Source organism: Periplaneta americana, chromosome 5 (genome assembly GCF_040183065.1).
Source record: "Periplaneta americana isolate PAMFEO1 chromosome 5, P.americana_PAMFEO1_priV1, whole genome shotgun sequence".
In the NCBI taxonomy this organism is placed as follows: Eukaryota; Metazoa; Arthropoda; class Insecta; order Blattodea; family Blattidae; genus Periplaneta; species Periplaneta americana.
The window spans coordinates 148,981,536-149,005,667 of record NC_091121.1 but is presented as its reverse complement, the minus strand read 5'-3'; the positions used below and the strand labels follow the sequence as shown (position 1 = coordinate 149,005,667).

Here is a 24,132-nt window from a genome sequence, read left to right as displayed (position 1 = left end):
GACCATTTACAAACATCGATTACTTGCCCATGGTTAGCCGACACCTTATTTAAGGGGTTAGGTACAGCTTAGAGAAGTAAAATTTTGGAAATAGTCAACATTTTTTTCCTCCTTACTGTATCGTGTACAATAATAAAAATCAGTATGTGTAAAACACTGTCCTTCTGCTATATGAAAAAAAAAAAATACGATTTAAAAAAATTATTTATAATTTTTTTTCAAAATTCAGTTCAGTGTGGAGTGATGAAGCATTTCCCACATAACTCAAAAACTATCCAACATTCTGTGATGAAATGTTTTGTGTGTATTTATGTATGTCATATCTACAGTATGATGCAAGATCACTCCTCTAACTTTGATAGAATCTCTGATAAAAATACATTCATTTTTAAAAATGGTCAAATACCAGTATTTTCTTCCAACACAAAATAAAAAAAAAAATATTTATTACGGAATGTAGTTGAAAGAGCAAGATATTGTAAACATGAGTTTCAGCAGTAAAATAAAATAGAGAGAACATAAAAAGTTAACAAGTTTATGAGTTATGAGGGAAACGCTTCATCACTGCACAGTAAACTGCCACCATTTTGAATTTTGAAAAAAAAATATATAGAATTTTTTTTTTTTCGTACTGCAGAAGGACAATGTTTTCCACATACAAATTTTCATTATTGTAAAAGATACAGTAATGCAGTAGTGTCAGAGTTGTAAGCTCCGAAACCGGTTGTGGTGCTAGAGACGTCCAGTCGGAGAGTGAACTTGCTTATGTCTGTGGAAGCACCGGAGCACGCAACGAGTTATAGTGGAGCGCTCCGCTCCGTTTAGGCTGTGTCTGACAACGCTGCAGTAATGGAAGAAAAAAAAGTTTAATCTTTCCAAAAGTTTTACTGCTGTAAGCTGTCCTAACCCCTTAAGCGGAGTGAGGTTTACGATGGTCCACTGCAAAGTTACAAATGAAAAGCATCCATACATCTGCAAAAATGTTAGTCAACATTTAACGACTGCGGTTTCTCCGTTTTACATCGAAACGAGCGTATTCAATATTTTTGTATTGTATTATACTTATTTGTTTGATTTCGTCGTTATTACGTGTGAGAGTTGCTTGATGAAAACATCGTGGCCACGGCTAGCTCAATTACAAACGGAAATTCTCACTCCATACTAACGATCTTCATTTAAATGTCTAGACGTGAGCAGTATTTGTGAATGCATAGCACTAGTTCTCAGTGGTCCAATATTTGTGGATGGGAATATATGTAGCGACAGCGCTGGTCTAAAAATTAGAACCCACTGTATTACTGTCATTTGAAATGTGGATATGAAAAAGAATGGAGCATGTGAAGTGGACAGGCAAAATAAGAAATGAAGCTGTGTTGGAAAGAGTGGGCGAAGAAAGAATGATGATGAAACTGATCAGGAAGAGGAAAAGGAATTGGTAGGGCCACTGGCTGAGAAGAAACTACCTACTGAAGGATGCACTGGAAGGAATGATGAACGGGAGAAGAGTTCGGGGTGGAAGAAGATACCAGATGATAGACGACATAAAGATATATGGATCATATGTGAAGACAAAGAGGAAGGCAGAAAATAGAAAAGACTGGAGAAAGCTGAGTTTCCAGTGAAAGACCTGCCCTTGGGCAGAACACTATTAATGCATGACTACCCTTTTAAGTCGGATAGTGTATTTCAACCTTCTGCATTTCTTAGGTAATTCCTTCAACACGTTATTTTCAATCATGGAAACTTTTTCATGTAGGTAGTTTTGTATACAGAGTAAACCACAAGTATTATCAATAATTTCAGGGGTTTATTCTTCGAGATATTTCAAACAAAAAAGTTTAATACAATTTTGTTCGCTTTTGCTTCCTTTCCGAGACAGACATTGTGTTATATGAAACATTTCATTCCATGTTTTGGGAAAGCCATTGATTGAATTTCCAATGTGCCCAGTCAATTTAATAGAACTGTGCATTATAATCAGGCTTCGGTCTAGGGACACAGATTAACCAGTATGTGGTTTAGAGTGCACGGAGTATAAATGACGTCATGACCCGTGTGGAAGAGTGACTGCAACAGCACAGGTGGGTCCGTAATGTGCATTACCGTTGTGTGTAGTCCTATTGCTGCTTGGCTGCGGTACGTGTAACAGGCTTCGGCGTAGGGACACCTGATTGAAGGTTACAACTCAGTTAATACTTTAATGGTAGACTAGGAATGTACTGTACATACTGCATCTGTACAGGGTGAAATATATTTTGTGCCGAACTGTGACAGACTGTTTACATGTTGAGACACGAAGTAAAGGCGCGCTCCATTTCCCACGCCACTCGACTAACACAACACTATCGGCCGTGCGTTCTGAACGTCGTGCGTTTCTGAGCCCAGGACCGAAGCCTGATTATAATACATGATTGAAAAAAATAGTTTGTCCTTTACATGTGTAGAAATTTGATCCGAACAAATAACGTTTCGTTCTAAAAAGCCATTTTTAAATATTACATTTGTCCTAATCATTTTCTTCCTCCTGTCTAATTTACAAGCAAACAAAAGCATTACGAGAGGAGTTCGGCCGGCGCCGTGGATCGTGTCCCGGCATAGCTCAGTTGGAAAGAGCGCTCAGCGCGCAGAGCTGAGAGGTCCTGGGTTCGATTCCCGGTACCGGTAGGAATTTTTCTCGTATTAAATAGTAATAATACATATTGGTTACTTCATAGTAGCCATGTAGTATTCAATGAGGTGGGCGAGACCTCATACAAAATGAATATGTGATGTATTAACTGTTAGCAGTTGTCACAAACTGATGTTGAATATGACCACAAAGTCATTTAAATATGCGCTCCTGTATATATGACTTGTATCGTCTCAAATGCAGGTAGTAAGGCCGTAAAAGCACTACGAGAGGGGTTCGGCCGGCGCCGTGGATCGTGTCCCGGCATAGCTCAGTTGAAAAGAGCGCTCAGCGCGCAGAGCTGAGAGGTCCTGGGTTCGATTCCCGGTGCCGGTAGGAATTTTTCTCGTATTAAATAGTAATAATACATATTGGCTACTTCATAGTAGCCGTGTAGTATTCAATGAGGTGGGCGAGACCTCATACAAAATGAAACTTAAAAGACCACAAACCTATCTTTTTGTTTCTGACCAAACCGTACTTCCGCCTTAAACAATAAAATTACCAATATAACATAAGTAAAACTAGCTCCAATCAGCAATAAAAAATTGCTGGCCTTACACATAATATTATTATTACCGTCTTTCTGATCCACTATGACAGGTCATATGTCAGTTATGTCCGCAACAAGTGTCGTGATCTGGTTTTACACTCAACAACAGATTTTACAGATAGAACCACTCAGCGCGTGGCTCAGCAGGGGATGAAACTTATTTCACACCTTGTTTGCATTACGAGGCGTGAGGACTGCATTCCCAAACTCTGACCCACGCCCGTTATTAATATCCTCATGTTACACATTAATTCTGTTTAACCGCAAAACGCGGGTAGCACAACGCAGTGCTGTTAGAGTTAATGGTCACTAGATCCAAAATAACGTCAATACTACACAAGTAATTATGTGTTTATAATTGTGATACTTGATGTCTAATCAGGTGAATGAAGGCGAAACTCGAGTCAGAATCACTAACGCCACTCCTTCTAGGGTCATTCGGCCTGTTACATTCTAAGATGGAAGGACAGCTGGGCCATTCCATACAAAATTTAAGAATATGCCAGCGATGTCATGAATTTTTTTTTGGGGCTTTTAATATAATAATGCTATTACTTACTTACTTACCCGGAGGTTCATTGCCGCCCTCACATAAGCCCGCCATTGGTCCCTATCCTGAGCAAAATTAATCCATTCTCTATCATCATATCCCACCTCCCTCAAATCCATTTTAATATTATCTTCCCATCTACGTCTCGGCCTCCCTAAAGGTATTTTTCCCTCCGGCCTCCCAACTAACACCCTATATGCATTTCTGGATTCGCCCATAGGTGCTACATGCCCTGGCCGTCTCAAACGTCTGGATTTAATGTTCCTAATTATGTTAGGTGAAGAATACAATGCGTGCAGTTCTGTGTTGTGTAACTTTCTCCATTCTCCTATAATTTCATCCCTCTTAGCCCCAAATATTTTCCTAAGAATCTTATTCTCAAACACCCGTAGTCTCTGTTCCTCTCTCAAAGTGAGAGTCCAAGTTTCACAACCATAAAGAACAACCGTTAATAGCCTATAACTGTTTTATAAATTCTAACTTTCAGATTTTTCGACAGCAGACTGGATGATAAAAGTTTCTCAACCGAATAATAACAGGCATTTCCCATATTTATTTTGTGTTTAATTTCCTCCCCAGTATCATTTATATTTGTTACTGTTGCTCCCAGATATTTGAACTTCTCCACCTCTTCAAAAGATAAATTTCCAATTTTTATATTTCCATTTCGTACAATATTCTGGTCACGAGACATAATCATATACTTTGTCTTTTCGGGATTTACTTCCAAACCTATCTGTTTACTTGCTTCCAGTAAATTTTCCAAGTTTTCCCTAATCGTTTGTGGATTTTCTCCTAACATATTCACGTCATCCGCATAGACAAGCAGCTGATGTAACCCGTTCAATTCCAAACCCTCTCTGTTATCCTGGACTTTCCTAATGGCATACTCTAGAGCAAAGTTAAAAAGTAAAGGTGATAGTGCATCTCCTTGCTTTAGCCCATGAAAATAAATTAAAGTGCCAACTATGACCGCCATATCATTAATATTTTAGTCATATGGATGACTGAAAATGGGTGCGAGTTACATGTTATCCATAATTTAAAATATTCTAGACACCCTATATGAAGTGTCATCGAAACTAAACAGACGCCATTGTAAACCTGAATAACCATATTTTAATACCTTAAAGACTAATCCGAATAATATTAAGGCATACTCATAAAAACACCTCATTGAAAAAATTAATCGTTTTATATTCGAATGCAACAAATTAAATTCATGAGAATTTCATTCGTATTAAAGAAAATCTTATTCCTAATTCATCTCCCAAGTATCTCAAAAAAACCTGTGAATAATTAAATTAATAAAATTATTAATTTTTGTTCTGACGGTTGAAAATCGCTTGCTATGTGTGGCGGTCGAAGCGTTCGCGAGACTTCATAACGATGAGTAATCTCAAACGTCCGAGACGGACCTTGACCTTGATCGCGCAACATTCTGTACGAGGGAGAGCCTACCTGCTGAGCTCCTTTGTTCCGGTGAGTTATTTTTATTAAAAACTGACATGATATTTAAGTCAACATTCTGAATTTTCACAGTGGAATCAATATACCCTAAAGAATTAAACACCTATTTTTTTCGTCTGTAAAAATGAACTGAATTTTGTGTTCTATATTTTTTAAAATTATTTTACGGTGAGTAGGCCTAACTATTTAAGAAATTATATATTTTTTTCCATTTTAAGGGCATTTATAAACAAGGCTCTCCTTTTTCGAATTGCACTGAAATCATTTTTCCATCTTCTTTTACATAGTAAGAAAATTTCAATGAATGAAACCGTGTTCTTTGTTAAACCAATATTTTAAATTCTGATTGCTGCCAAACTATGAAAGATATAAATATAGTATTGCTTGAAATTCATATTCAGAACATACAAAATAACCTACTACAATATTTTTAACTTTTCAGACATCATGGTTCAAAAACATACTTTTTTTGCATGGAATGACCCCAGCTGAAAGAAGAACAGTTTGCTTCAGGAAGGAAAAAGGTACGAGGGATGCAATTGAACTACTACGAACAATCAGCGAAAGATAAAGATACCTAGAGAAGAATAAAGAAGTGTATATTATAGTATTTGTGGACCTAGAAAAGGCGTTAGTAAAGTAAATTGGATTGTTCTTCTCATACACATCTCGTTTTCAATGTCTTGTCATTTTGATAAGATTTTATAAACATAAATGCTTTGATTTCAAGCAATAGCAGTCTTATTTCAAGTGCATCGTTATTCAAAAAGATCTCCGAGGTTTAAAAAAATCACCACAAGCTGGTTATTGATCTCATTTCAGTGAAACTTTGATAGAGATAAGAAGAAACTAGAAAGTTAGTTTCATACGTCTGCCATCAGGCGATGTTAGAGAAAATGGCGTTCGCCGGAGCGGAGAAGGGATTTTGTGTATTGAAATTCCTTGTGAATGATTCAATAATCACCAGTAGACTGAACCATTATAACATTATACAGTGGGGACTGAAAACCCGCATGGTCCTTCTCTCGCTTAGTAAAATTGTAAAAAATTCTCAAAAAGTACTATCATAATATTATTATTAGTATCACAATATTACCAACCTTTACCCTACTGACCCTTTGCACACTTAGCACAGACAGTAAGTATAAAGTGGATATATGTCTGCATTATGACCGGATTACATAAAAAGTGTGTATATTTGAGGTATTTATAAGGGGTAACGGAACTTTGTGCCCACCCTGTACTATTTCATTACATATACATATTTTTAATTGACCTAACTTGAAATAAGATAAGAATTTACATATCTCGGATCAATATTGACAGCAAATAATGATCTAAGGAACGAGGTACAAAGAAGAATAAATCTGGCTAACAGGGCATATTATTCACTTTTACCAATTGTTAAAAATAATAACTAGAGAAATCAAAATTAAGATATATAAAACCCTAATAAGACCCATTATAACATATGGTACAGAAACATGGGTCCTAAATAAAAATACATGCAAACAACTAGCAGTATTCGAGAGGAAAATCTTAAGAAGGATTTTCGGAGCAATTGAAACAGTGGATGGATGGAGAGCCAGATATAATAATGATATACTGTATGTATATGAACTGTATAAGGAATCGAATTTGGAGATGAACATAAGATGTCAAAGATTGAGATGGTTGGGACACGTCACAAGGATGGAAACTATAAGGAAAGTGAAGATTGTCTTCAATAACAATCCAGATGGAACCAGATTAAGAGGAAGACCGAGAACAAGATGGTGGAACTATGTACGAATGGATGTGAATAGATTAGGAATAAGGAATTGGAGGGATTTGGCGATGGATAGAGAAGAATGGAAGATAGCCATAGAGGAGGTTAAGGCCCACTTGGGCTGTAATACCAAATAAGAAGAAGAAATAAGATATGTTACCAACAGGCAGGAGATTCGCAATGTAGTAACTACAGTACTCCAAACAGGATTTTTTGTAGACTACCGGTCTTACTAATAAAAACTCTATATACAGACATTTTATTCTCCTATAACTTATACAATGAGGAGCTCGTTTATACGTCGTATGTAAATTCCTTACTAATAATCACTACATACGTCGTGTATAAAGTATAACTGTTACACAGCTACGTCATAGTTTCGTCACTACTTCGTTACGAAAGGTAATAGAATATCTGAGGTTCTCTATTGCATCCGGTAGAGCGCTCTAGTGTGGCGTGTTAAGTATCGCTAGTACAACTGGCTCTGATCGATTACCACACTATATTTTGATCAAAGAGTACAGCTACAGCAATATTATTCTAATTATTCTGTGCTCTTTGGTTTGTTCTTCTGTGGTTACAAGGCAACCATCATAATAAAATGACAGTCGATACGAACAGCTTTTAGAGGGGCGGCCATTTTTTCTCTATATACAACGCTTAAACAAGGGGTTTTTGTGTATATAACTACTGCAAAGCAATTCCCATTGTATAGTTACAGGCTGTTTATACTACGTCCATAGCTTATGCATGGTTTATTAGTAACGTTTCCTGTTTCAACTCTGCATAAGTCTCGTGTAAAAACTTATACACGGTTTATTAGTAAGACCGTATATCTTTAAAAATGAGTTCATGTACGGCATAGTGCATAACTTCAACAGAAACACGTACGGCCTGTCTGTGACCTTACGAAGTAGATTTCATACCTACTTAATAAGACTGCGACGGTTAGTGAATACCGGCTACATTTCTTAGCTGTATGAGGTGTCACTTGTAAAGAATCCTCAAAATTATTAAGTGATTATATTATCGTAAAACTGCGCCAATGGAAGTAACTTTTCAACCACACAGAGTCATAGAAGAATAGTAAAGATTGACTCTAACCAATTTCAGATCACGTTCGAGTGAATGGAATTTCATGGTCTTCTGGTACAAGAATCCACCTTCAAGTTTGACGTCCATTCATCAGTCTGATTTATTCATCCACTTAAAAAGTCCCCGTTCTAATTTCTTTTAGAATGAGTTACTGATTCAGCGTCCTTCAGTATCATCCAAAGCAGATTAACAGCATCCTCACAATACAGTGGCTAGGATCACCAGTGACAAGTTTGAATTATAAGATTCAATTTATAAAATAATCGAATTAAATCAGACGATCAAATAAGTTACGCTAATTTAAACTGCTTCTCCCCTCATCTGAGGAGTTTTGAATTTTTTAAATATAGGTCTAAGAATGTATTTATTTATTTAATGATCCTTAATATGTGCAAAGGGGTACAAAAGTACTCACAGCTGACACGAAAAACAAAGAGAGCTGGAATGAAAGAGGAAATAAACTATTTCATGACAGCTACAGCACAAATATCACGCGGTTTTCCGGATATCTAGATCCATTCTCTTCTGTAAGCAAAACGGTCACAATCATGTATGCATGTAAGATATTTGGAAGACACTGTATTTTGAGGTTGGAATGACTGTCTAAAAGATGAAAATTCGGACCTATACTCCGTTTCTGGAGTCTGTAGAGTACAGGAGATGAAACAAATCCTTTGCGCAAGTGGTGAGTGGAGGGAGCCAGTCCAATGATTGCTCTGGGGGAAAGCATTGCTTAAAGACGAGCGTCTAAAATGCCACCCTACCTATCACTTTCTGCCACGCGCATCTTACCCCTTAGCGGGCATCAGCCGATGCAGCCAGGAACACACTCTCGCACTGATAGGCTACGCCCATTCGCTTGCCATCGGCTCCAGCCAAATGCATCGACTTGCTTTACAGATTCCAGAAATGGAGTGTACATTATATCTGCACAGTGCTACCTCGTGGTAGGCGTACTAATTATTGTGATAACAAATTATCTTGGTAGCTCTAAGAGACGCTCGGGGAGAAGTTAATACTAGTGCAGCGCCTGCGCCTCTCAAACTAGTCTGGTGAAATACAATTGCTTTGTGTGATCGAAAAGTTAGTTATATCACAGTCTACTAAATAGTCACGAAGCTTGAGTTGTGAGAGTGCTAGGAACAATGGACTGTGCCGGTACTATTTCGCATTGAATGTAATGAGGTGATATTAGCGATCGTAGTGGTTAGCAACTATCTATGGATGCATATTTACTATGTACTGAACTTCGTGACTGTATGTACTAGACTGGTTATACCTAGTGTTGCCTTATGCGAAAACATAAGTAATATCTGGCAGCAATCGAGATTGAACAAGGTTATCCATTGAGATTGAACTAAATTACCCATTGTAGGGAGACGAAAGTTAAAAGATATGGTTGCTTGTTGTGCTTAAGAAGCCAAAAATAAATGCCTAAAATATAGATATTAAAAGGTGAGGGATACTGTTTAAAATTTATCAGCCAAGAAGGTGATAGGAATTTTGGTTAGTTTAATTTCTATGCAGCAAACTGTTTAATTTTCTATTCTTCAGTAGCTAATGTAGGAAATTTATTTGGAGGTTTTATAACAATATCTTAAATTTATGAATTTGTGTTTTAATAATACAGCTACGGAGTCAATTTATCGTGTGAATTATTTTTCTTCAGTTTGTCTTTATTTATTGCGTGTAATTACTTATAGTCTATTGTATATTTAGAAGAACGAATTGATTTTCTTATTAATTTTTTATAATATACCGTAAGTCCATTTCCTACCATCCACAGTGAATACATTTTAAGACATAAGATTATTTTAAATTAGAATTGAAATTAAAATTACTAACCTTTTTGCCGCCATCATTCAATTACAGATACAACACATAGGTTTTTTTTCACCACGTGCAGCAGACATGAGTACAATTGCTAATGTAACATTGGTAGATATGTGTTACCACTTCTTGCGATTGGAGCCAGTGTTGCCGATTTGGTGCTTTTGGCACTAGATCTGGTGTTTTTGAAAGTCGTCTGGTGCCAAATTTAAATAAATATCGCCTTAGCGAAACTATAGTGCTTTTGCAGTAATTTTAGTGCGTAATCTGGAGCTTTTGGAGAAAAGGAGAAAAATACTGAAGAAAAAGAGGTTCGTTGAAAAATATAAGTTATAACGGAAACCACTGCAGTTGCCTCACAAAGAACAACCACAGTTCACCGCCTCTACGAACCTTGGATCACGCCAGGAGGGTTATGGAATTCCACTTCCCTTAAATGCTTATAGCGGAAACGGGTAAGCTGTAACTGTCGTACACATAATTGAATTATTTAAATCAGTCGAACGTTGTCTGTCTTAGGTCTTGGTGTTCTATGGTTGAGTCTCGATCGCAGCAAAGTTAGTTTCTATCTGTTAAATAGTTCAATGTGTTACAGTGAGTGTTTTAAATGTGTGATAATATTGTATTATCGCCGCGGCCTCATGCTTAACATGTCGGCATCATACAATAACGTGCGATGTGCTTTTAAAACATAATTTTGCCGACCGATTGTTGCTCTGTAGGTTTCACTCTAAGCGTCACGTTGTCACGTCTACTTCCTCGATAAGAATAAGCACTAGTTTCTTATATTGTTAAATGGCTATTATTATTATTATTATTATTATTATTATTATTATTATTATTATTATTATTTCATATACGAGTACGTTGACATTCTTAACTCTTAATAATAATTTTTAATCACATACCTTAATGTTCGTCCTCAGCACAAGACATTGCAACCTCGGTTTTAGTCCATGTGGATTAGACAAGTAGGTGTCATTTAATAATGGAAGCAGCTTATTGGTTACAATATTGAAATTGAGGCGAGTGATTGGAGCGGCGACATAAGAAATTGAAAACAATAATACAATTAAATTTCTAAGACCTGCCGAATGTTATGCACGAGGCCGCTCAAAGACCTGCCGAATGTTAACATGAGAGCGCGGCGATAATAATAGTGAAGTGTTAATTTAAATAGGGAAAACAATTAAAAATAATTATAACAATTCACTATCATGGGGAAGAGCAGTATGCTCAGCGATGAGTGGCGGAACCATTTATCAGTAATCAGCAACCTGTTTTACTGTTTAAGCCGATAAATGAGGAATCGAAATTAATGGAAGGGAAAAATGGGACTTTTTATGGCAAAACACTGTTCAATTCAAACAACAGACCATCTCTGTGACCTATGAAAATCCTTTTTTTTTCTGATAGCAAAAGAGCAGTTGATCTTAAGCTCCATCGTACAAAGTGCACTGTAATTGCATGTGGTGTATTGACACCACATTTTGAACAATTGATAATCAATGATAGTTTGTTACTTGATGAGAGCAATGACATTTATCACAAAACTGCTAGGAATAATTATTCTAAAGCAAAAAATATCATAACCACATATCTACAAGTGGTAGAATTAAGAGAGTGTAAAAGTCAGCACGCAACGTTTTATTATATTTACTAACAATCATTACGATAGACGGGATAGGCTTATTTATTGAAGTTCTGATGCTTTTCTGGTGTTTTTTGAACAAGGATTTAGCGCTTTCTCATTTCTATACTTGGCAACACTGATTGAAGCGGCGTCTGAGAAGTTCTAATCAATAAACAAACTCTTATCTTATCTCTTCAAAAGAAAGCGCCCTCTTTAACACCGGTTGGGTATTAATTAAACCCGAATACTACATCTCTCAGCGCTGTACGTCTTGTAGCGCTGAGTCAGTCGACTGATAAACGTTACCGGTAGTTTAGCAACATCTCATTGCTAGTCTGCATGTACTTGCTAATTATGATTCAGAGATTTACTTCATACTCACATCATACTGCATGAATCACCCTCTATAGTGATTTCCAAATGCTTCGCAACTCTGTAGGCAGGAATGTATGCTATACGTCGGATTCAGTCAAGTTGAGTCAGTGGACTGATAAGCATTATTTCAGGAACATATCGCAGTAAATGTGACGTATTATGACACAGAGATTTAATTACTAAAGAACAAAGAATTTTAATTTGCTATATTAAAAGGAAAATGAATCAGCTGCTCGGTGTCGTAAGGAATTTGAGGAATAATTTTCTAGAGTACCGTAATGCACCTAAAGGCTGGTTCACAATAAACCTGAAACGGAAACGACAACGAGAACGAGAACGGAAATATTGTTAAAATAAATGTATTTAAATGTAAACATTCACAATTAACTGTTGTAAATACTCACATTTAAATACACTCATTTTAACAATATTCCCGTTCTCGTTGTCGTTTCCGTTCCCGGTTTATTGTGAACCAGCCTTAACAGACATTCACAGAATAGTGAACGAATTCATAACTACAGAATCAGCATTGGACAAAGATATTACACCAGATATTAAACTGAAAAAAGCTGTGTGGTATTTGTGCCCGATTAGAATAATCGCTGCCAAAATCTCTCTCAAAGCTATTCCGACAGTGTCTCCAATACCTATGCATACAACGACACAATCATTTACTACATCACAAAAAGTCGTCCAGGCTTTACGAATCAGACATGTTCAGCGAGGTCATTTATAGCCTTTAAGGGGGACGGATGAGAAATATCATTACGTTACTGAATTTCCTATAACTTTTACATTTTTTGACCTAGGACCTTGAAATTTGAAACATTAGTTTAAAACGGAGTTTTGTTTGTCTTCAAATTTTAAAAGGATTTTATGAATTTTTCATTTTAAAAATTAAAAAAATGATGTACTTTTTTCTAAAATTTTGCAAAACCAATAAACCTAAAACTTTGCACATGTGTTACCAATACCTAAAGTAACATTTCCCTGCAACCAAGTAGTTTATTTAAGCCTAAGCTTTATATTAATTTAAAAAATATATTAGGTATGAAACACTTTTTTTTTTCTAAGTTTTGTAATGCATAAAACACAATTCTATTCTTACTATCTGACCTTCCAAGGCTTGTCTATAGACACAGAATAACACACAATTTACAATAATGGTTGTACATGAATGAACACATTAAAAAAATATATAGATAACAATTTAAAATAAAAATACAGATTTTCAATCACAAATATATAATTAAACAATTATGTGGAGTGTTTACCGTATAGATGATTTTTTAAGATGGCAACTGAGTGTTTAATTATGTTTTGGACAATTTCGTCTTGAATATCTTTGCCTAGTTTATATTTCCCTTTCCACGTCACAAAAAATTTAGAGACTGTTCCTCGGGACCCCAACAGCAGACCTGTCACTGTGATACTCTGGAGTTGTATCTGTTACGGAAGTAAGGTAATCAAAACTTTGTTGCAGAAAATTATAGATAATATAGTTTTAAGCTTGTGTGCAAAATTTCATATTTTTACTCCTAATGGTTGCAGAGAAAAAGGTACATAAGCATTGAAAAATGTAAGTTACGGAAAACGATGTTTAAAGTTAAAGTACTATTTATCTACTCTCTCACCTCATACAATGCACTCAATGTTCTCCATAACCATAAGGAAGTAGTAAACTACAGCCTTCCTATAATAGCACTGGTCAGATACTGTAGTCTGCCTGTCTAAATTCCAAGAAAATTTCTATAACACAGAAACTCCGAAATGGCTACTGAAAGTGGGAGTGGCACATGGTTGTGGTATTTAAATTTTAAAGACCACTTAGATCCTTCGGACAAGCAACATATTTCAGTATTTAATACAGAAAAGTACGTACTATTTATTAAAGAATAAAAAAACTTCCATTTTTTTTTTCACAATTTCGCGTCTGTTTACCCTTAATGGAGGTGCAACAGTGACGTAGAATGTCTTTTACGCTTGCGCCTGCATGCAATTCTGAGATTCTACGTCACTACTGCACCTCCTTTAAAGGCTAGAATTGCCCGCGCTGAACATGCTTGCTTTAGATCTTTGGAACATCAGAGAGAATTAACTATGGCAACCGGATCTATGAATGACGTCGTTTTAGATTTGAAATTAGTTTTTTCCAGTGATGGAGTGCGGTTAAACGTATGTGGACGAGTAAATTTTCAGAATAAGAGAAAGCATTTCCTCTGTTAAAATGTGATGTCAATTTCATTTCCTGTCCAACACCAATCCCGTAATTTTAAATCAAGTTCACTGTTGCATGAACTGTCAATCTGTTAGGAGCATTAACTGCAAATGCATTCTAAATTCTCTACGTCACTGAATATTTGATTAGTTTTTTTAATTGCAAGAAATAATTTTTTTTTTTTTGTTACAAATCTCTGAGCTATGATTGGACAGCAAATGCAGATGCAGATACGCAGCAATTATTATACTAAAGTTTATTTGTAAACCGACTCAGCAAAACCACAGTCTAGTATATACAGTCACGAAGCTCAATACATAGTAAATATGCATCCATAGATAGTTGCTAACCACTAGGATCGCTAATATCGCCTCGTTACAGACAATGCGAAATAGTACCTGCACAGTCTATTGTTCCTAGCACTCTCACAACTCAAGCTTCGTGACTGTATATACTAGACTGTGACAAAACTCAGAGCTGCGTAAAGAATAGGCGAGACGGAGACAGCCTGTAGCTAGCAAGAAACCTGCTTGCAGCGTTGCAAGACAAATGGATGGCAATGTATACAGATACACAAAACAAAGCTTCATATTTAAGAATAGACAGCTGAATCAGTTGCATTTAGAGGTCCTCCTGCTTTCTCGAAAGGAAATATAGGCCTATTTACGAGTCGCGAATCGAACCTGGGTCCTTTAGATTCGTATCCGAACACGCTTACATTTCCACATGATAGAGGGCGGCGTAATTAAATTATTCAATTGAGTTCTTAAATGTCGATTTGATTAACTGCTTCGGTTTTGAGAACATATTGAACCGACAATTCATGTGTATAAATAATTTTTATATAAAAACCTTCATTGACTGTCACAATCTTTGTAAATATTTATTACAACTTACGTATATTAACTTCCACAATTTTTATGAATAGCAGTTGTTCATCACATAGTATTTTGGATGTTCAATTGTCTTCACTTTTTAACTGATATTTTCTAAATTTATTTTCAATCTGGAATTCAAATGGATATAGTTTATGTAATTGCAAATCTTACTTATACCTCAAATGATTTTAAAAAATGTTTTTATATTTCGATGTAATCAAATTCTTTGTAATTAATATGTTCAGTTTCATAGATTTTAGGATTACATGTTATATTACACAATCTATTTATGTTCATAAGAGTCAATTTTCTAACACAAACTGATAGCGCCTGAAAAGGCGAAAGTACTCGTTGTTAACGCTTGATTTAGACTATTCTATGTTCACATTAAAATAATTAAAAAAAATATTGTGACAGTCAAGGAAGTTTTTTATATAATAACTTATTTATTTAATTACTTCGTGTTAACGAGTTCAAACTACTGTATCTTGAGTCACACAATCTAAAGACGCATGCACGCAAGCACACACTTCCTGCATTCTAAAAGTATGATCGGGAATTTCAAAACGATTTTTTCCTGGTTATTGTCATTTCTCCCCCCCCCCCACACACACACATATACATACAAGCACGCACACACACAGTTACAAAGAGAAAGTAAAAATGAAATTAAATTCATACGCTCTTCGAAACATTAAAACTCATTTGTTTGTGTTTTATATTTTCCTGAATGTAAACACTTGGGTGCTATTCATAGACATTTCGCAGCACGCGCTACGAGCGTACTAAGCTAGTCCAGGCTATCCACTGGTTACTAGTACAGAATTCAAATCATATCCTATCGCTAACACTGGTTTATGAATACGAAAAACGCTGATCATCCACCGGAAGCCCGCGCTAAAAATGTCTATGAATACGGCCCTTATATTTTTTACTGATCATAATTCAACGACTAACAACATGTGAAAGTACAAAAATTATTTAAACTTGTAAGAATTTCTTCCATAAAGGAAATAAAAAAGAATTAGATATTACGCAAGCTTAAAACTGAATATTTTTAAGGGAAGACAATTTCAGTTCAGCACTTATACGTATACTTGTCTATATAATCGTAGGAATGCGCTCTTCCTCTATCTCATAGTTGTAAGTTTTAACAGACAATGCAAAGAAGAATTGTTACGAGTAATCACACATACGTCCACTTCATCACAACTCTTATTCTGAGAAAGACTGAGAAAATATTTTCTGATGAAAATAAATATCTTTCATTTATTACATAAAATACATTTTTTAATCTACAAAACTCAAATATCGCTTTTTATTTTAACAAATACGGTAATTCAGAAGGAATATTAAATATTTTAACGGGTGATAGTATTGGATATTCTGAGAAAAAAAAAAGTTCGTACAAACCAGTATACAATTTTCAAGGTAGGCATATGTGGAGACAGATGTTACGCATAACAAGTCTTACAAGGGGTATGATGTAAAAAAAACTATTAATTACGTACAAAAGAATATTACGTGACTCTCTTATGAGATCCTCAAAGGGCAATACTATCCATAATAGTGTAGAGAAACAGCTGTTTGTAGTTCCTTTGGCTACAAGAATAGACATGTTCTTCCAGCATAACGGAGCCCCTGTACATTTTAGTCGTCAGGTGACACATAATCTAATTCTCACATTCCTCGAACGATGACTCGACCCCGGTGGGCACGTACATTGGTCACCAAGTGATTTGGAATAAAGGTATAAAGAGCCATGTAAAAAATGCCTTCAATTTAACATTAAACCCGAAATACGCAGTATAACCTATGCTGACGTTTACTGAAATGTACTATAATGTATACTGAAGAGTCCATCAACCCGCAGATAAAAATTTTTAATCTTAAAACTAAGTTCAGAAGAAATTATCGAAATCAGTCGCAAGCCAAACATCTTATAACGAGCTTTAATCTCTTCGAATTCCATTAATCGGAATTTGTGTTATTCTATGCGTACAGCGGACTTGCCATAGTGTAGTAATATATGTAAAATAAATTTCAACGGATCAGTATGGAAAGATAAATAATTTATAACTCTTCGTAACGTGAGCACATTATTGCCCCCACCTTCTGTCGAGATAATGAACTATCCGTTGTTATGAATTCTGGTTCATCTACGTGTAGATGAACTATTATTAACTTTCCTTGTACTAAAACTTGGAAGAAGAGTTAAGCAACTTCTATTGCAAATTACCTCCCATTTTCTTCATGTTGCCTCGCTAGAATAGAGATGGGTACTCAAATACTAAAGACGCGATGAAGTTAGAATGCACCTGAATGTTTATCATAATGTCTAACACCTAATTTTCTATTGGTTGTCAATGGATGGGGGCGTTGACAACAGTCACCATATTGCAACTCATCCGTATTTAAGAACTTTCCGACAATTCGAGTTGTATGAGCGAGTTGATCTTCTGCGCTTGAAGCAGAATTCTTATTCGTAAGTTGCAGATGTTTCGTAACAGTTTTTGTGGTTTTCGATACCAAATCATTCACACAAATGACTACTGATAATATATTTGCTGTTTCTAAGTGGCAGAGAACTTTTAATACCTTGAGCGAACTGCTGCTATTATTTTAGCTATTTTTGAGCAATTTTCAACAACATATATAAATGTACGAGTTACTGTAAACTGGCGCGTTTTGAAGATTAAGGACCAGGCCATCATCTATTCTGTTATTTATCAGAGCTGTGTGTATTATGAAAGTCTTATTCAATTATTATATCTGAACTGCGACCGAGCATGAGCGCTGCTCATTCGGTCTGAAATTTTGTTAATACTATTGTATCTTCTTTTTATATTGCTTGTATTATTTTATTTGTATTTCTCTTTGTTTGTTTTTGTAATTATATTTCTTTATTCTGTATATTTGAATTTAAATAAAAAAAAAATTAAATCCAATTTAAGTTGGTTTTCAGATCACGTCTGCGCCGACCCTCCGAAGCTGCTGATTCTCTCGGTCGGCCTCCGTGGATGTCAAGCTGTGGTAGTTTGTGGTCAGCAGCGGAACCCACTCCCCTCCCGACGAGAGAGGGGCTTACATCTCAGACTGTTGAGGAAACGGGAAAGGAGGCTTACAACTCATACCGTTTGAGGGGGGAAATTGGGGGGGGGGGGTTGAATGGTACACGGGTTTGGAAGAATGGTGGGACTGGTCTTCAGGGTGTTAGCAGCTAGGTCGGTTCGGCGTAGGTGAGGTCGGTGGGCATGCAACTAATCCCAGGGGCGCAGAATAGACCTCAAGTCGCGGTGCATGGAATGTTCCTCTTCCGCTCTCCAATATATCTCAGGAGTTGTTGTTAGTCAACTGTCCGAAGACAGGTCTGAACCTCACAATACCAAGAAGCCACCACTTATGAGACAACTAAGCCAGGAGATAATGGGGTAGGGTGGCCAGTTACTTTCTCCCTCCATTGCACACATCGCCGACTAGCTACATATTACACTAATCAAACTTCAGATATATACAAACAATTGTTTTTTCTTCTGACACAGCGCCAAGTGAGATGTACTGTCTGATAATAGATGATCTCATGAGTAGCCTATATTATTATTATTATTATTAAATACATCACGCAGTAAATACATTATTACAGAGACATGTTTCTTAAATTTTCTCTTACTCCTATCTTCTCCAAATGTAAACTGATTTACAAATTTAATTGAAACTTAAAACTTTGAAGCTCCCTAACACAAAGTCTTTTTCTCTTTATACATTTGTAGCCGTAAAAAAATTATGATGGAATTGTGGTTGTGGTATGTGAACGATCTAAAAATTCCTTACAATACGAAAGCGAATAGGTAGAACAGGTGGTAGAGGAACTGGCTACGGACAGAAGGTCCGTCATGCTGGCGACGGGATTTTTCTCGTTGCCAAACTTCCTGAACCTTCTGTCTAATTGAGTGTCGGGTCTTTTCTGGGGGTAGAAAGGCGGCTGCGATCGTGGTACTGACCATACATACCACCTCAATCCAGTCCCGAAACCATTGAAAATTGAAGGATGGCGCCTTCAAGATGTCTTAAGGAAAAATTCTACATCATAATATTAAAGAAAAATTACCATTCACATGCGGGTTTGACCCCTGCACGAATACAATTTTGTTCATAACTGCAATTTAGCATTTTTATTACTATATCTAGACCTACAATTTCTACATGTAGACCTATAATATTCGTAATATCCCAAAAATCTTAGCAAAGAGATGATAATGTTGATAGCAGTAGCAGTAGCAGTAGTAATAGTGGTAGTGGTAGTAGTGGTAGTTAGTGGTAGTGGTAGTAGTGGTAGTGGTAGTAGTAGTAGTAGTGATGGTGGTAGTGGTAGTAGTAGTAGCAGTGGTAGTAGTAGTAGTAGTAGTAGTAGTAGTAGTAGTAGTAGTAATACTCATCCACACAAGTTATTTCAACTTCGTAAACTTATATCTTTTTTAAGAAAATATCTCCACAAAGAGCTGAAATCTATGAACATTACAACATGAATTATTTTTAACTTCCTATTACAGTGGACTCTCCTTAGTTCGACAGAACAGGATTGAAAGTTCAGTCCAATAAGGGTAGTGGGTGTGGCAGGTGAAATGAATACAAATTCTTATTGGTTATCCATTAACGAATACAGTACTGTACTTGCATTTCCTGCCCGTCCCGATACTTGTGTATGCGCTTCTAGTACCACAGTGGGTTTCGACAGTTCCGTCTCACAAAAGGCACAATTTTCAAATAGAAAAAGAAGAGTTCATTAATTTAAAATCAGTACTCAATATGGATGTCCTAACCAATAAAATATTTTGTTTTCCCTTAACAAAAGTATCACTACAAGATATAGAACCAATTCCCATTCAAATGGCAAACCCATTTCTTAGTGCCTGTATAGGGGCGTGTCTAATTCTGCTACGTAAGCAGTCGAACTGTAGGATGTCGAACTTGATTTCTGTCGAACTTAAGAGCTTCCACTGTACTAAAAGGTATGAATTTGATCAGGTGTTTCCATACATTGCTCTAATCTGAAAACATCCACAGAAGGATCCAAACTTCCCATCACAATAACTGCAATATGACGAAACAAACATTTTTCTAATTTTGTATATCAACATTATAGAGTATTTACTTACTTACAAATGGCTTTTAGAGAACCAGGAGGTTCACTGCCACCCTCACATAAGTCCGCCATCGGTCCCTATCCTGAACAAGATTATTCTTTTGCTGTGGTCGTGCCATAAGAAGCTGTTTTTCATGGTGATGGGTTGTTAGCCCTTCGCTCAACCCCCAAGCTGAAGGACCACCCCTTATCAGCTGTCCGAGACTGCTTATTCAATATATTCGCAGTTACCCTCCAAATCTGGAGGCCGTCTCCTCTATCCGCAACCTGAAAACGCGCCATGCCGTGGTGATAAGGACAATTTGAAACACGAAGAGCCATCGGCACAGCTAAGACAGTAGCGCGTTTTCTGTTACGCTGGCGCGTGGATTCGATTCCCTCTTGGGTCGATTACCTGATTGGGTTATTTCCGAGGTTTTCAACAACTTTAACGCGAATATCAGGTAATACATATCGAATCCTCGGCTTCACCTTGCTATCGCTAATTCTATCGATTCTAAATAACCTAGTAGTTGATACAGCGTCACTAAATAATCAACTAAAATACACAAAGACAAATTAAAAAAAGTATCTAATTCACCAATACGATAAAGTTAGAAATAAGAATGTAGGCCTAATTATTGTAGGATACAGAAATATCTCTAAATTCGACCTGGTATCACAACAGCATTATCTATATATGCTGTCCACACCTGTGTAGTAACGGTCAGCGCGTCTGGCCGCGAAACCAGATGGCCCAAGTTCGAATCCCGGTCGGGACAAGTTACCTGGTTGAGGTTTTTTCCGGGGTTTTCCCTCAACCCAATATGAGCAAGTGCTGGGTAACTTTAGGTGCTGGACCCCGGACTCATTTCACCGGCATTATCACCTTCACCTCATTCAGACGCTAAATAACCTAAGATGTCGATAAAGCGTCGTAAAATAACCTACTAAAATAAAATAAAAAATCTATGTATGCTTGCAGATTAAAATCCTAACTAGGGCATGGATATTTGTCCGTAGTCAATGTGATGTTCTGTATTATTTAAATCCCGGAGTGACACTGACCTCATGTCACATAAGTGCCACCACGAGTCCACCTACTACAAAATCGTAAAAGCTCTTTCATAAAAAATAACCGAACGGTAAAATCCAGAGAGAGTATGAAGAAATTCTCGTAGGACGCATGAAAACAACATTTATTAATCATAAGTAATTCAGTACTATAGAAGTGAATTCATTACATAATTTCAAATTATTCGCGCTAGGATTCTTCCAAAATAAAAAGTTGTTTAGTTGATTATTTCACAACGCTTTATCAACTGATATGGTTATCTAGTGTCTCAATGAGATGAAGGTAATAATGCTAGCGAAATGAGTCCAGGGTCCAGCGCTGAAAGTTACCCAGCATTTGTTCTTAATGAGTTGAGGGAAAACCCCGGAAAAGATCTCAACCAGGTAACTTGTCCCATCCAGGATTTGAACCCGGACCCGCTCGTTTCACGGCCAGGCAGGCTAAATGTTATTCCACAGCGGTGGAAAAGTAAATAGTTAACAGTAGAACAACTTTTCCAGTATGAAAACATAGCAATAACGATGTATATGGAGAAAGTCTTCAGTTTCATTGTAGTTCCATGAAAACTAGAAGGGATTTGCACTGTAATCAGTAATCACATCCTTGCATGCAACCATTAACGCATTTACAGTGTTTAAAGTGTTACTGAGTGAAGTGGAACGTTAATGTCAGCGTTCATATGCAATATGCACTACACAATGAAATAATCGCTAAGCACTAACTAAACCTGTAATTCAAGCTAACGCAATGTAATCAAATTTGTGTAGGCCTAATGAAAATCTACTTTTATGATTTTTTGTAAATTTATTTAGTATATCATCTTCCAGCATCATTTTCTATTTTTAGGTTACCCGAGAGGAGAAATCTGCACTAGCTTTCTCTCTTATATCGAATTATGCACACTTCATCACCCTCTTATTTATTCTCCCGTTTTCATACTCTCTCTCGCTATCATAATATTAATACTCGATCACAACGCGATAACACGCTAGAAATTCCACTTCACACATCATCTCTGTATTCCTCATCTTTCACTGTTGCTACCTCTCGTCACTGGAACTCTCTGCCGCCTTAAGTCAAGGGCTGCCGAAATTTGAAATCTTTCAAATCCAAGTTAAAAATTTATCTTATGACGAATTGCCAAACTAATTTACTATTATGACAAGTGTTGTATTGCATGTTTTCCATATATTCACATTTTTTAATATATTCTAGTGACATTTAACTTATTTTATCTTTTTGTTATCATATTTCCGGATAATGGTATATCTATAATGTGATAACTTGAGCTATATATCTGCAGTGCTTGGGAAAAGTGACATAAGTCAGTTTCCACAAACCTTTTTTGATAATTTATTGACAACTTACACTGGTTTATGTCGATTTGATTTTTTTCTGTATGAATTATTGTAATGTGAGAAATACTTACGAGCAGATGTTCCGTATGTTGTCAATAAATTATCAAAAAAGGTTTGTGGAAACTGACTTATGTCACTTTTCCCAAGCACTGCAGATATATAATCATAATTTTCCTTACTGTGTGTACCTAAAAATATTGTATTCATTATAGGTATGCTTTGTACTTCACTATTTTATTATTGTTATTATTATTATTATTATTATTATTATTATTATTATTATTAATTGCCTTATATTTTTATACTTTGTATGTCTCATTTATTTTGATCTGCTGTTCGCATTTTATTATGTTTTTTCCTTTCTTTCTATATGTTATATATTATGTCTGATTTCTACTTACTTGTTGTTTACATTATATTATTATTATTATTATTATTATTATTATTATTATTATTATTATTATTATTATTATTATTATTATTATCTTATTCAGTTTTGTGTGTAAAATTGTAGTGTACTTTGTAAATTTGTAGTGTTTGTTATAACGCAGTTTTACTGGAGGTTGAATGTTAGAGAAAGCCGCATGTTCTTGCCAGGTTAAATAAATTATTATTATTGTTACATATTTCAAACTTACTGTTTTTTCTGCATGGAATTAGATTTTTAGACCCATAATCTGCACGCTGTTACTTGTATAGCATCCGCAACAGGTTCACTGTGGTAAATACAGAAATAGCAACACTAAAATACCCAATGCATAGGCTATTATGATTTTTCTCCATGTCATCGAGGCACACGTGTACAAAATACGTAGTACTTTTCGTAATACATTCTGCAGGTAACACCTCTTCATTCAGAAATGTTTGTAAACAATAAGGTATTCGTCGAATACTGCTGATTCAGCTAAACACATTTACAACGCAATAGTACTATACTTCAAGTCATAAAACGCTTATGTATAAAATATTTCAAACCAGGTGTGCGAACAAAATCTCCTGCGTTTCACAAACATAGTCACTCTTATCACGTAGTTTATATAAAAACTTATATCCGTGCACGATAGGACAAACTGAAAAACATCTGCACAGGAAGCAACACATGCTAGTCTTACCTTCCGCAAGGTCGCCGCTATCTGTTATCCGTGCACCACTAACTCAGTTACAGAGATCTGGCTGAGACTGCATCTCCGTGGGCAACTGAACCTGTTGTCTGCACACGCTTCGTCAACAGGTAGGCCTCCCCCCACTCCAAACACCACCACCTCTCTATTCCGCCGACAACGGCAAATCTTATCTTACTTTTCCATTGTGCTGAAAGAGTTTAAAAACAAGTAATCGCTGCATTAATGAAGAGGTGAGACACCATCGATGAGTTACGTGACGATGTCGACTCGATAATTATATCGATAAAAATAATCTAAACGTGACAAGAAAGTTGCTTAAGCGATTTGCACTCTTCGATGAAGGAAGCAATGGATGACATACTCAACAGTATTTGAATTCGATGTTTCTTTTTTTGGTGACTGATAAGTAAGTACC

The 24,132-nt window shown here is 36.2% G+C and overlaps 1 protein-coding gene across 1 annotated transcript in view; it reads right to left on the bottom strand.

Moving 5' to 3' along the window:
* GEFmeso (Guanine nucleotide exchange factor in mesoderm) overlaps nt 1–23,853 on the bottom strand; it is a 289,315-nt gene extending 265,462 nt beyond the window's left edge. The window contains exon 1 of the mRNA XM_069826660.1: nt 23,706–23,853. The gene's annotated coding sequence lies outside the window, so the exon portion shown is untranslated. The remainder of the gene's footprint in view (nt 1–23,705) is intronic.
* Between the last annotated feature and the right edge of the window lie 279 nt (nt 23,854–24,132).